This window comes from Mastigoproctus giganteus, chromosome 5 (genome assembly GCF_048544385.1).
Source record: "Mastigoproctus giganteus isolate SK-2022 chromosome 5, ASM4854438v1, whole genome shotgun sequence".
NCBI classification, from domain to species: Eukaryota; Metazoa; Arthropoda; class Arachnida; order Uropygi; family Thelyphonidae; genus Mastigoproctus; species Mastigoproctus giganteus.
The window spans coordinates 122925266-122941349 of NC_143579.1; the positions used below are offsets into that span (position 1 = coordinate 122925266).

The window sequence follows — 16084 nt, forward strand, 5'->3', positions numbered from 1 at the left end:
TCAGTCTTCATTGTAGTCCCTGCTACATTCACCATTACTTCCTTTAGCACTTTACTAATCCATGGATCCCTTGTGAGATGAAGTTTTGCTTGTTGAGCTGTTCTGGCACTGTTCTTTTGATGTCTGATGAGTTGACTTCCTCTAAGTGGCCACAAAGTGTGATAATTACATGGAGTTAAGGTGTTGTGTAATAACTAAATAAAACCACAATAACAAGATAATCACATATCTTTACAACAGGAAATCCATTGGTTTATTCCCTTTAAAATCATGTTCAACAGAGAAACAAAATTGATCGATTTTAGAAAGAGAGAGAATCTTTATTGCAGCTACATTTGATTGTAACTGGTTACAAGATTAAATAGTTTTGCACTTTCCCTTCAAGGCCAGGGGTTATTCTCATCAATAAAACAAACAATTATTTTCATTCAAACAAAAAAAAATTACAAAGTATCTTTCTTACTCCTCTTCCTCTTGTCAGGGAATGACCCTCCTCAGTGTAATCATTGTCATACACCACTCACAGTGAAACACATACTTTTGGAATGTACTCTATATAATAATACTCGACTAGTGTCATTCAGTTCTCTGGCAAGCTTAAAGGAACCTTTGTCCCTTAGCCATATTATAGGTGAAAAACCAAATCTCACAGAATTCTTCTCCTTCCTAAAATGAATAGGACTGTATAGCTGTTTCTAACTGCTTCTACATCAACCAACACAAGCAGTATGAACTACTTTACTAAGTGCAATATGGCCTAAGTAGCCATTGCACTTAAAACCCCCATCAACAGCAATACAGCTGAATTACAAGCCATTTTGATGGCTGTAAACAAAATTAAACAAACAGGTGGGCAGGAGCAGCAGTGCGTAGCACATGCTTCTTGATTAGACTGGGGTTCGAGCCAGTGTCCACCAAATACAGAGGATGCGGAAAGGTCAGGGAATGACCACCGCATATCCCTGGAGCAATATGGCCTTAGTTGCTAATGCTCCTAAACACCAAATAACAACAACATAAACAGATAGCAGACAGCATAATTTTCACTGACTCTCTTAGCTCTGTCATTGCCTTACAGAATGCTAAAGAACAACCGTACAGAATGCACCCAGTTTTACAACAGGACCAATATTCAGTATCAAAGCTGTTACAAAGTAATCACAAGATCAGATTTTGCTGGATCCCAGGCCACACAGGAATAACTGGAAATGGAAGAGCAGACAAAGTGGCAAGAGAAGCTGCTACCTCTGACTACGCCTTTTGCTCAATACCGTATACCGATTACAAGTCATTAATCCACCAAAGCAGTTCAAAACAATAGCAACACTGGCAAGATCAAACTAACAACATACTTTGTGTAATTAAATAAACACTTCGACCATGGACTACTAGCAGCCATTCTGACAGACATGGGCCCCAGGTGCCCATGGGCCAAGCAATTTTGTGATCAAGTGTCTCTGCCAGTAAATTAGCACTCTTTCTTGGTGAAATAAAATCATTTTCTTATTTTCAGCATTACATTAACACTCAATTAATTCAGTAAAGAAAACACTTTACTAGATCAGAAGGAAAAGTAACCTTCTTTCTTTCTTCCTTCCATTTATTGTTTTATTACTAACTCCCTACCACTTGGTCACAAAGGTGGCACTGCTCCTGCCTCCACGTGGCGGGGCCGGTAACCTGAAGGGGCAAAACTCTCCCTTCTGGGGCGAAATGAAGGAAACAGATCCTAAGACCCAGAAACACGGCAAAAACAGTAAGAGCCTCATTTTGTTGTAGCTAAACGTCAAAAGACTGACGTAGCCAAAATTAGAACTCCAACCTTTCTTATCATTCACTCAACTGAAGAACAGCCTACTGGCAAACTATATCGCCATTTCTAGTGCAAAAATGCCTAGAAAGCATAATAGGTACCCCCAAGACAGTTCATTGCTTAAGATCGGGAGACTTACTGGTTGAAGTTGCCACTGCTCGACAGTCTGAGCAACTACTAAAACTAAAAACTTTCAGTGGAACTTCCATTACCGTTTCACCACATGTTTCCCTGAACATGTCAAGAGGTATCATCAATGAATGGGACCTCATGAATGTGTCAGATGAAGAGTTAAAACAGGAATTACAAGATCAAGGAGTAATCAATGTAAGAAGAATAATGACAAAAAAGACGGTATACTAGTTCCCACTCGGAACATAATACTCGCTTTCGATAATCCTAAACACCAACAGCAATCAAAGCAGGTTATCTTAATTGCGATGTTAGAGCATACATTCCAAATCCCTTATACTGCTACAAGTGCCAAAAGTTTGGGCACTCACAGACAGTCTGCAGAGGATCAGCTGCCTGTGCCGCATGTGGGTCCACTGCACACGCTAACACTGAATGCACAGCTACAACACCTAGTTGTCCAAACTGCAGAGAAGCACATAGTGTTTTCTAAGGAGTGTCCCCTTTGGAAATGTGAAAAACACATACGATACAAAACTGAACACAATGTCACCTATCAAGAGGCCAAAAAATCTTTACCAGCCCTGAATAAACCAACCTATTCTCAAACAACTAAAAGACATATATCAATTCTAACCCAAATGGTGGTAACCATACCGCCAAGTGAATCGCTACCTCAGTGGGCAAGGTCATATTGACCACTGTACCAGTAAATCAAAGCGAACAAAGTAAAGCCATAAATACTCCAATTACTGTACAACCAGATGTCTCCCCCACAGCAAAACACTAAAGTAACTACCTCTCCTGATGCAAACCAAACAGATTGTGTGGACTTAGAAGATAGCTCACAGCAAGATGAGCACGTACTAGAACTATTTACTGATGAGGATATGGACACGGGAAAACCATACTTTGCAAAGAAGGGGAAAGGGAAACCTTCAACCTCTCGAAAACAAATCGAGGGTTCTACTAAACCCAAATAATGCTTCCATTTCTGCAATGGGAACTGTAGAGGATATCGCAGTAATTTAAATGATATCCAAGATCTCCTCACACAATATGATCCTATCGCTTTCTGCCTTCAGGAAGCCAATCTGACCCCACATATAACTGTTTCTCTCTGGAACTATATAATTAATCGGCAAGATAGTGTTGTACACGACCCTAACAATCAGGCGCATGGAGGTGTGGCATTGATAATCAATGCTCAAATACCCCTCCAAACCACTCCCATTAAAAACAAACCTTGAGGCAGTTGCAGTGAGAGTCAATGTTAATTTTGACTTGACTATCATCTCGCTATACTTGCCGCCTAATCAAAATATAAGCTACACTGACCTAGAAGAACTAGTGGTACAACTTCCTCAACCCTACTTCATCCTAGGGGACCTCAATAGTCATCATCCTTTATGGGGAAATCAAAATATGGACAAACGAGGACAAATTATAGAAAAGTTACTTGGCCAGAACACTTCGATTATTCTCAATAATGGCTCACACACCTATGTGCATTTACCTACAGGATCTACCTCAGCTATTGATGTCTCACTATGCTCAGCATCCATATATCCTATATTTGGATGGACTATTCACAGCAATCCACTGGGTAGTGACCATTACCCAGTGATATGCTGGACTGATACAAACATCCCCTATTTTTCTAACAGAACTGTTAAATGGAACTTTTCCAAAGCGAAATGGGATATATACAAACAACTAGCAATACTGGAAGAAAAGCAGGTCTAGCAAACATCCATAAACTCAGCTACAGAATATATATCTAACCAATTACTACAGGCAGCAGACCAAGCGATTCCAAAGCAATCCAACAAAATATCAGCACGCTCAAAATTTTGGTGGAATGATGAATGCAGCATGGCTAAAAAAGTAAAGAACAAAGCATGGAACATCTTCAGGAAGTTTCCAACAGCTGCAAATCTCATCCACTTTAAACAGGCTCAAGCAAAACGTATTAGACAGATTAGCAAAAGGGAAGCATGGAGACGTTTTGCTTCCACAATTACAAGAACTACAAAAATGCAAACGATATATACGACGTATACTCTAAACATCCACACAGCAACCTTTCCATACTAACTCTAAACAGTTGTGATGTTACAACACCGGTGGAGATTGCAAATTCATTGGGCGAATCGTTCATGAAAATCTCAGCCACGACAACTTACCCAACTGATTTTCAGGTACGCAAGGCACAGGCTGAGAAATATTTTATCAACTTCGAAATATTTTATCAACTTCGAATGCAGTTTCCGCCAAGGCAGATCCACTCTTGATTTACTAATCAGGGCAGAAATAAACATCCGTGATGCTTTTGTACAAAAAGAACACGATGTCGTGGTTCTTTTTGACATAGAAAAAGCATTTGACACAGCTTGGAGGTACGGCATAATGCAAAACCTATACGATCTAGAACTACACGGACACCTGCCAGAGTTTATCAGAAACTTCCTACACCTTCGCTCATACCAAGTTAGAGTCAACAACCAGTTATCTTTAAATTTTATCCAGGAAGAAGGAGTTCTGCAAGGTTCAGTCCTGAGTGCCACCCTATTTAACATAATAACGAACTCCATAACACAGGGTCTACCACAAACAGTGTCCACTACTCTGCATGCGATGACTTCAGTATCTCCTGCATATTTGCCTAATGTGCGAATGGTAGAAAGATAGTTGCAAGGTGCCATCAACAAAGTTGTAAAATGGTCACAAAACAATGGCTTTCACCTCTCGCCCCAAAAGACTGTTGGGATACACTTCTGTAGGAAGCATAACCTACATCCAGACCCAGAACTTCACCTAGAAAATCAAATGATCCCAGTGGTTCGCAGTGTCCACTTTCTTGGTGTGGTTCTAGACCAAAAACTTACCTTCCTCGAACATATAAAACAGCTCCGGTTTATTTGCCTTAAGAAGCTAAACATAAGAGTACTATCTGGCGCAACATGGGGAGCCAACTGTTACACGCTGCTGCATTTGTACCATGCATTAATACGGTCACGTCTAGACTATGGCTCTGTGGTCTACAGCTCTGCTAGACCAAGTGCTTTATGTTGGCTTGATCCTGTACACCACAGTTCTCTTTGCCTTGCACTAGGGGCATTCCGTACATCGCCAGTTCAGAGCTTATATACTGAAGCAACTGAAACCTCTTTACATATACGCAGACAAATGCTTCTGTTAAACTACGCAGCAAAAGTCAAAGGGCAACTGGACAACCCTACTCGGAATGGACTTTTCTCGCCCAAATGGGAAAATCTTTACAGCGCCTACCCATCAACAGGGATACGCCTGTGTTCCCTGCTCAGTGATTGGCAAATTGACCTTAGCATGATACAGACGGCCACCTCGCGTACAGTTCCACCCTGGATGTATCACATACTGCTGTGCAACCTTTCACTCACATTGTTGGGGAAACATACCTTATCCCAGCAGAACATAATGCAAATTCATGCCACATTGAGAACCCAGCACGCAGAGTGCACGCCAATCTACATAGACAGATTTAAAACTGACACCCATGTTGGTGCAGCAGCAGTATTTCCAAACTTTACTATAGCCAAGAAACTCCCTATTGAATGCATTAGCTACACTGCAGAACTCTATACTATCTACCTAGCATTAAATTTCATCCTCTCAGCAAATATTTTGCACAGTGCTGTCTACACAGACTCAATTAGTGCTATCCAAGCTGTACAGCAGAATAAAAATCATCATAACCCCTTACTCATACACATTTGGAACACCATGACCAAGTTAAATAAGAACAAACAACAAATTCTCTTTTGTTGGACCCCTGGTCACATTGGAATTGTTGGAAATGAACATGCTGACCTAGCTGCCAAAACTGCTACAGATCCTGTAGATCAACCCTTTAGCATACCACTCTCTGATTTCAAATTAATTATAAAGAAGCAAAGTGTTGAGCAATGGCAATATATCTGGCAAAACCAAGCTGGTAACAAACTGCTCCGTATAAAGAAAGAGCTCAAGCCTTGGAAGTCGAGTACACGTGAGAATAGACATGAAGAAGTAGTACTAGCTCGACTACAAATAGGTCATACGCACCTGACTCATCTCTATCTTCTTGCAGGCACTGATCCACCACGGTGCACAGGGTGAAACACTCAGCTCACTGTTGAGCATGTGCTTATTGATTGCTCCAAATACAATACTGATCGACAAGCTATGTTTACCTCATTTTCCAAGACAAACATCGCTCTCAGCATTTCTGACCTCCTGGCAGACACGCCACATGTAACTGAAATTTTTTGTTTTCTCAAACAGATAAAACTGTACAATGCAGTATAAATTTGAATAACATCTATGCAGAGAGAACTATATATGTATTTGACATCACCATAGTTAGGTGCATTATGGCCTTTGCTGCCCTTGTGCCATAAAGCCTACATACAAACAATAAACCAACAGACACGAAGAAGTTATCCTTGCTCGATTGCGAATCGGACATACCCATATGACTTATTCTTACCTACTCAGAGATGGAAATCCTCCTCAATGCCAAAACTGTCAAGTTCCGCTCACTGTACATCACTTCATGGTGAACTGTCCAAGATTTAACAGAGAATGTATGAAAGCCTTTCAAACAATAATGAATGCACAAAACAACCTAGTGCTTAAAATAATTTTAGATGACTGGCCAAATATTAACGACATTTTCTTTTTCCTTAAGCTAATCAGATACTACCAAAACATATAAAAACTAATAGTATAACATTTACGAAAAAGTTACATAATTATAAAACAAAATATTGGTTTCTAAAGAACATAATGAAAAATGTCGAAACATGAAACTCTCTAACCTAGACTAGGTGCATTATAGCCTAAACTGCTCTTGCGCCAAAAATAGCTCTCAAATAACAACAATCATCATTTAATTTGTTGTTTATTGACAATTTCAGATTTTTAATTCAAATGAAATTATACTAACAGCTTAAAAGTAATATAACTGATAATAATTCAATATAAAAATTTAATACTTGAATCAATTCATATTTTAAGAGTGAGAAAACAAAAAGCTTTCAATAAAGGAAACATATGCCACAGTCACAATATATAACGAAACATTACATAGATTTGATATCAAAATTTATTAAACTACAACACTACTTTCAGAGAGTTAGATACATACCTATATTTACTTCACTGTTTTCACTTCTATGTATCACACTTTAACTTTGCACATCAACAATTAAACTAAATGTTACAGTTTCAGGTCTCAGTTTGTGCCAGGAGAGATTAGAAGTCAGGGTAATACCCAAAAGAGATATATCAACTTGCCTAGAAATCGGAGTGTCACTAAAGATAAGCATAGGAGCAGAAGAATCCTTTTTGCGAGATATAAGAAAAGACTGAGTTTTAGAAGGGTTGAAATCAACTAAGTTGTCTTTGCCCCACTGGAGAATTACCAAAAGATCGGCATTTAAGGAATTGGTAGCAGATTTTCGAGAAGTTGAAGCTGATTGAGAAGGACAAGGTTTCTCAAAATGGAAAGTGGAATGCAATGTGCTATCATCGGCAAAACTATGGATAGGATTTCCAGTCAATGGAAGAAGGTCATTAATATACAAGAGGAAAAGAGTGGGGGAAAGAACTGAACCTTGGGGGAACACCAGCATTAGTGGAGAAGTAAGAAGACAGAGAGCCATCTACCATCACCCTCAGTGAGCGATCAGAAAGAAAACTGGATAACCAATTACTAAAAACAGTTGGCAAACCATAAGATGGAAGCTTGTTTAGAAGACCTTTATGCCAAACACGATCAAAAGCCTTTGAGATGTCAAGAGCAACTACTTGTGTTTCACCAAACCTTTCCATCGAATTAATCCATAAATGGGTAACATAAGCCAGAATATCACCAGTGGATCGATACTGGCGATCCTTGATCAGATGGAAGGTTTCTAGGTAGTTTAAGGGTTGGCGGTTAATTGATTTCTCCATTACTTTAGAAAGAGTAGAAGTAATTTCAATGGGACGATAATTGGATGGGAGGGATTTGTCACCCTTTTTAGGAACTGGCTGGATATTAGCAAATTTCAATATGAAGTTCTCTGAGCAGTGCAGATGGGCTGCAAGAGTAGCTCATGGAGTATTGTCAATGATATACAGGAATTTTTCCATCAGAGATAAGGAAGTGATTATTCCCTTGTATAAGGCAATGGTCAGGCCACACCTAGAGTACTGTATACAGGTCTGGAGGCCTCATTTCAAGAAGGAGGTCTGCTGGAACGAGTACAGAGAAGGGCAACAAGATTAGTGAATGGAACAAAGGGGTGCTCTTACGAAGAGAGGCTTAAGTTTTGCAAATTACAGTGTCTGGAGACTAGGCACCAGCGAGGTGATCTGATAGAGGTGTATAAAGCCTTGAATGGTTTGAGCATGCTCAATGCTGATGGGATTCTTCCTCTAGCTCAGAAAAATCACCTGAGAGGGCATAAATTCAAATTGAGGAAAGACAGATGTAGGATAGACGTGCGGAAATTTGCCTTTAGCCACCGGGTGGTTGGTTGGTGGAACAGACTTACATCCCTTGTAGTGGAGGTTGATAGCCTAAATAAGTTTAAGGCTCAGCTGGACAGGTATTTTGAACGAACAGAGGGGTGAAGTGGAAGTGGGTTTTTTTTTTTTTTTGGCTGATGCTGCATAAGCTTGCTTTCTTGCATCAAATGCCTCTACTAATGCTAATGCTAATTTCCAAGCAGAAGGAAAAACACCTTTGGAATAAGAAAGTGAAAAAAGGCTGCAAAGAATAGGAGTAAGTTCAGGAGCACAGGTTTTGAGAACAAGTGGAGAAATACCATAAGAACCGGAAGCTTTCTTAGCATCAAGATTCATCAAAATCCTTCTGATATCCTTTTGACGGAAGACCACAGGAGGCATTGAATGGAGCATGTTGGGAATGGTGGGAGGTGTTTTACCAAGATCGTTAATGCATAAGTTGAAAGAAAAATGGGATGCTAGCAGGTCAGCTTTATCCTTGGCTGAAATGACAACAGAACCATCTTGTTTGGACAGAGGTGGGAGCAGAGATGGGCAAAAGTTGCGACCAATAGCTGTGGCAAGAGACCAGAATGCTTGGCTACCATTAGGGCAAGAAGCAAGTTTTCTACTCTTAGCCTGTTCAAACTCTAGTTTGGACTGATTAATAACTGCTTTTCAGTTGTTGTGAGCTTTGGTGTAGGCAGAAAATGAAACTGAAGAATTAGAAGCAAGCCAATTACGATATGCAACATTCTTCTCTTGAACAGCCTTAACACATTAATTGGAAAACCAAGGTTTAGATAAAGGACGAGATTTTAAAGTGGATTGTGGGATGAAGGATTCCATTCCTGCAAGAATAATTTCACTGACACGATCTGAGCAAACGTTGACATCAGAAGTTTTGTAACAGTAATCCGACCAAGGAAAAGAAGCCTCGCAGGTCATCCCATTTTGCATTCTTGTAATGCCAAACAACACGTGGTTGCTATTCCCAAATAGCAACCCCGTGTTGTTAGGCATTACAAGATAAAGATAAAGGCTCCATTGGAGAAGAGGCAATCGCCAAGTTGTGGTCTGAAGTCCCTAAAGGACCTCTTACTTCGACCGTGTACTTAAAAGGGTTGTTTGTGAGAAAAAGATCAAGCGTATTGGCTGTATGATTAGGATTGTCCGGTATTCTTGTAGGTAAATGAACAATCTGTGCTAGGTCATTAGTAATTGCAAAAGCCTCAGCATCTCGACCTGCTGGGTCGGTGTGACTAGAAAACGGAAGCCAGCTGGAGTTGTGAACATTAAAATCACCAAGGAAAATTACCTCACCATTAGGAAAGTTGGACTGGAGAAAGTCAAGTTGCAAAGAGAGGAAGTCAAAGAGCTCCAACTGATTAGTGGAGGTGGGAGAATGGGAGAGACAACAGATGAATTTGACACAATGGGGTAGAGAGATTTTAAGCCAGAGAATATCAAAGAGGAGATTCCAAATTGCCAAGTCTCTGACAGGGAATATTAGAATGGACATATGCACAAGTACCACCTTTGAGGCGAAAGGAATCATACAGCGAATAATTTGGGCATCTGAGATGAGCAGTAGTTGGATCAACCGTTAACTGAGATTCTGTCAGAAAAAGTACATGGGGTTTGGCAGACTGCAAGTGGAAATGGACATCGTTGAGATTAGAATTGAGACCACGTATATTTGTGAAATGAATTAGGAAGTGCTTGGGAGGTTTAGATCTTTTCGCAGATAAGCTTGCTCTATTAGTTTGACAATTCATGGTGTATTCAATAGTAAGAAAAAGTGGGTGGGACATGCTGTATTGAAGTAATGAAATTTTTGGATATGGCATACACGTGGTAAGAATATACTCAGATCCTTGACATGGCGTGGCCTCGACAATGCTCCCTGCATACACACTACTCGGACTCCCTCCAGTCACTATCTGGCAGAGTAGAGGTAGCAAGATTATACACTAGCTGATCCGGAAGCCTCCTAGAGAGTTACCAATAGGTTCGGTCCAGTGTACTAACTAGCAGCTGGCCTGCGAACACCGTTTTAGAGCTGTACCCTTGAAATGTAAGGAATATTGGTTCTCGCCACGACGTTCATCATAACCTCAAAAGTTGTCAATCATACTGCATGATGGAAGAGATAGGGGAGGGTTGACCGGAATTTAGCTCTAGAGACTAAACATGGGTTCCACCACTTCACGCCTCCAATAAGCAAAGTGGTGGTATTTCACCGGTTGATGAAGGTCATCTACCACCTAGTACTGCCTGGTAACATAGAGAGGCAGCGTGTTCCTCCATGTGGTGTGGGCGCCACACCTCGACCCCTGCTTACGTTGGCTCACACCTGGGTGGTCACCCACCATGTACTTGTGCATGGAGGTTATACCCAGGATTACTAACAGTCCCACCATCGTGAAGGTGCAAGCAGAGGATTTGGCTGTCACAGACCGTCCAGACTTCACCAAAATTGGGTCCACTTGACTTGAGTGTCACCCGAATATCAGTTCCATCAGTGTTTTAGACTCCTAGGTAGCAAGTACAGCTTGTCTGGCATATCTGAGAAAATGTCTGTGACAACCTCAAGGACCAAAGTTCAAGGTTTTACAATTACCTTATGAAATTTGGACTCTGTGATCAATATAGTCATAAAATTAACATATGAACATATATTACTTCTTAAATAATATATGAATGAGTCTTGCCCATAATTGTTGTTCTGTTGTGAAAACTGCAACCACCACCAAACACTACAACCACCATCACAACTCACTAAAGCTATTGAGAAATGGGACTGAAATGAGTCCCATAATATGTAGTGTATTTAATCGTTCTTTTTCAAAATTCCAAAATAAATTTCTTGTACTTTGAAAGGCTTGTGTGTTTTCATCTGACTTAGTGAAATGCTTGCATTACAAAATGTCCTTCAGCAATGTTAGAAACCCAATCTCATTGACATAAAAGGACAAGTCATCTTGCATATAAATTGTTTGTATTTGAAGATTAGGTTTATTCATTTCTTCAGTAGAAATGTAGCCTAATATTGCCAAAAGAAAAGGCTAAGCTATCAAAATAACTAAAATTATATAGTTTGTTGCCTTGAAAAAAAGTCAAGATATCTCATCTTTACTCCAATTCAGATTGTTTACTGATACTGCATCATCCTTAATTCTCGAATTAGTATGAAATGTTCTGACTTTTTATTTTTTTATTTTTTTTTATTTATGAAAACCCCAAACATGGAAGGTATCAAAACCTATAGTACTTAGTACCGTGCATGAGTTGAAGGAGAAGTATGGGGGAGGGGGATGCCGGAAACTTTGCTCTAGAGACTAAACATGGGTTTCACTGACAGTGTCAAATTCCTAGGAGTAATCCTTGATGCAAACCTCACTAATAAACAGGAAATCCAAGCTCAGTATTCTTGGAACTACTAGGCTTTACTTATCTTGGAAGCTACTAGGCTTTACATACCAACTAAGAAATATTGTTCAAGGTTTAGGCCTAAGTGGATGTCAGATGAACTAATGAGACATATGGCAGAGAATAAAAATGCATGGGATACATACAAATTAACACGTGACACAGAAGCCTATGATAGATACAACTTGATCTGTAATCAAGTTACAAAGGAGGTTAGGCAGGCCAAGGCAGATTATGAGAAATCTTTGGCAAGGGATGCAAAGAAAAACAGCAAAGAGTTCTTTACTTATGTAAACTCTAGAAGGAAGGGATGAATCAGATTGGTCCACTTGATATCGATTGCTTAACTGTTGATGATCCTGCTCAGGTAGCTAACAAACTAAATGAATATTTTGCATCGACATTCACACATGAGGAGTTATTCAGCAAGGGGAATGCCAGAGGTGTATTCAATTCTGGCAGTAAGCTAGAGAATCTTGTAATAACTGAGAGTAAAGGGGAGAAATTTTTGAAGATAAATACAAGAAAGGCACTTGGGGTGGATGGGATCTATCCAGTTATATTAAAGGAGGCAGGAAAGGAAGTAAGCAAACCCTTAGCCATAATTATGAGAGCTTCCTTGGACTCAGGGGAAGTACCCATGGACTGGAGATGTGCAAATGTGACCCCAATTCACAAAGGAGGATCAAAAGGCGACACAAGTAATTATAGACATGTTAGTTTAATTTCTGTTCCCGGAAAATTAATGGAGGCACTGGTTTAAAGAAGCACTGCAGGATCATCTAGACAAGACTTCAGTTATAGCTCAGACACAGCATGGTTTTGTTAAGGGGAAGTCATGCCTGACCAATTTGATTGGATACTATAATGCAGTCACAAAGGAACTGGATGCAGAGAATAACTTTGATATTATATACTTGGATCTTAGAAAGGCTTTTGATACTGTTGCACATGGAAGACTGCTGCACAAATAGGAGCAGTGTGGCATTGGAGGCAAATTGCTGCTATGGATAAAGGGGGGGGTTGAGGGGGAGAAGACAGAGTGGTAATCAATAGACACTGCTCATCGTGGACTAATGTTATTAGTGGAGTCCCTCAGGGTTCAGTATTGGGTCCATTATTATTTTCTGTATTTATAAATGATATTGATGATGGTATATCAAGCTTAATGTCCAAGTTTGCAGACGATACGAAGGTTGGCAGGGTTGTCAAGGACACTACTGACACTATGCTACTGCAACAGCATCTGGAAAGGTTGAGCAGATGGGCTGAGAGGTGGCAAATGTAAAGTACTACATATGGGAAACAGCAACCCAAGAGCAACCTACAACTCTGTGGTACTACACTGACAGTGGTAGAGAATGAAAGGGACCTGGGGGTGGTTGTGCAGGCAGATATGAAGTTTTCTGAGCAGTGCAGACGGGCTGCAAGAGTAGCTCATGGTGTATTGTCGATGATATATAGGAATTTTTCTAGCAGGGATAAGGAGGTGATTATTGCCTTGTATAAGGCAATGGTCAGGCCACACCTAGCATACTGTATACAGGTCTGGAGGCTTCATTTCAAGAAGGATGTAGAGATGCTGGAATGAGTACAGAGAAGGGCAACAAGATTAGTGAATGGAACAAAGGGTTGCTCTTACGAAGAAAGGCCTAAGTTTTGCAAATTACAGTGTCTGGAGACTAGGCACCAGCGAGGTGATCTGATAGAGATGTATAAAGGCTTGAATGGTTTGAGCATGCTCAATGCTGATGGGATTCGTCCTCTTGGTCAGAATAATCACCTGAGAGGGCATAAATTCAAATTGAGGAAAGACAGATGTAGGATAGACGTGAGGAAATTTGCCTTTAGCCAGTGGGTGGTTGGTTGGCAGAAGAGACTTCCATCCCTTGTCGTGGAAGTTGATAGCCTAAATAAGTTTAAGGCTCAGTTGGACAGGTATTTCGAACGAACAGAGGGGTGAAGTGGAAGTGGTTATTATTTATTTTATTTTATTTTTATTTTATTTTTTTATTTTTTTTGGCTGATCCTGTATAAGCTTGCTTTCTTACATCAAATGTCTCTACTAATGCTAATTCCAAAGCCTTGCTTCTGGCAATGAAAATAGATCTGTGCAAACCTTACAATAAACAAATAATCAGGAAATACCTTACAACTTACTTTGGTAGTGTGCTGTCCTATGCTGTGGAAGTTTTGTTTCCCACCACCAGCCTCAAGAGGCTATGGGGTTTCGAATTCTGGGTGTTGAAGTAGGCCAACTTGTTGTCTCACCAGATCTACATCTCACCCAAATCCACACTCTGCACCAACCTCCAATCCACGCCCACAATCCACAGAGCTTGTGCTAAAAATAAAGGCATCTATGCTCATCTAAGCATGATTACAAGAACATTTGGAACACAGTTGGCTGGCATTTGCCAGGAAGACACCTCCGCAGTATCCTCGCCTTGTGCTCAAGGCTCCAGAGGTTACAGAATTTCAAGAGACGTAAGAATTTTTGACCTATCAATCCCCTTTCTTCTGTTTTCCTAACCCCCAGTCTTCCGCCTCCCCTCCCAACACTTTCTCTTTACACAGTGTATTGCCCCACAAGTCCAAATTTAATAAATAACATCAAAAATCCTGCCCAACCTTTTAGGCTTTTAGAATTTATCATTTTAGTGTACAATCCCATCTAGTGTCTCTAATAACTACTTACTAAAAAACCAACTGCAAACATTTTATCTTTATTTTATTTTATTTAGATCCTAGCCACCGAAATCTCAGGAAAATAGGTGGCAGGACCTGCCAGAATAATATATTGACTGCTGATACACCTGGCTAGCCTCCCCGCGGATAAGTATGGAAACGTTGGGTCCCACTAGGGGCCCGGCGGCTAATAAGCCAGACAAATAATGGGCACAGCATACTACACAATGCATGGTCCATACACTTTTAAATCTCTGGTTTTGACAGTGTACTGCCCTCGATACAATGAACATATGCGGAGATGGGAGAAGTTCCTGGTGCCGTTAGACCCGAAAATACGTCATACTTCATGTGACTCAACACTCTCAATGTCGACATCAACCTATGGTCTATTGAAAAAGTCATATCTTTCTAGTCCTATCTTTCTGTTTGTAAAGGACAGTTGTGTAAGTGCTAGTCCTAATCTGCCAATTTCATATGTTCTGCCCAGCTTGTAGCCCTTTTTCATTTTAAATATTATTACTTCTCTTTTTTTTTTCTTTTTTTTTTTGTTTATCTTTATTTGTTATTTTATGTAACTTAACTTTGTAATGTAGTGTAACTGTTTATTTCTGTGTTTGTTCACTTGTATAAACAAGGTATTGTAAGATTACTCTGGTTATCTATATAAGGATTCGCCGATGTATACGATTTATGTTAATAAAGAATCTTATTATTATTATATAAAGAACAAGAAAATGTTAGTATTAGAACTCTTTATTGTGTAAGTAAAATTAGCAGCCAATACACAACTCCCTTCGTAACTTGAAGCCAGGGCTTTATATATTGTTACATTGCATTTTTACTTTTATTATGTTACGTCTTTATGGAAATGCCTTTATGCTAAGAAATGAGAAATCAAGTAACAAGTGGAGATGAGTGATTTTGGTACACCAATAACTTGACATGACAAGAAATTAATTTATCATAGAATAGCTATATAAAAATAAACAAATGTTTCCGAAAGTGGCTGATTGCACAATTGCCAATAGAAACTACCTTCCAAAAAAGAATCCGGGCATGTTGGTTTTACATTGACACCACTGCTGTTCACTTTGGTAGCATGTCAGTCTCTCTCTTTGGCTGCTATGACACATTCTATCCTCTTGAGTATGCTTTTCACCAATGAATGCTAGATTGCAGAGGGTATAATCATCCATTTCTCTTACAGAACAGTGATTGGTTGAGCTACCAAGGTGGGATGTGCTAGTCTGACCCTCATCCCCATAGGGTTCAAATTGGGACTTTATGCCAGCCATTTCAACTTGTATACATTTATATCCATGAACCATTCTTGAACAGTACTGTCACTATGGCATGGGACATCATCCTGTTGAAATTAGCATTAGTAGAGGCATTTGATGCAAGAAAGCAAGCTTATGCAGCATCAGCCAAAAAAAAAATAAATAAATAAATAATTACCATTTCCACTTCACCCCTCTGTGTTGAAATACCTGTCCAGCT

At 39.9% G+C, this 16084-nt stretch overlaps 1 protein-coding gene across 1 annotated transcript in view; it reads left to right on the plus strand.

The window, feature by feature from the left end:
- LOC150085675 (uncharacterized) overlaps window positions 1-16084 on the plus strand; it is a 252562-nt gene that overhangs the window by 97939 nt on the left and 138539 nt on the right. The gene's annotated exons all lie outside the window — the stretch shown is intronic.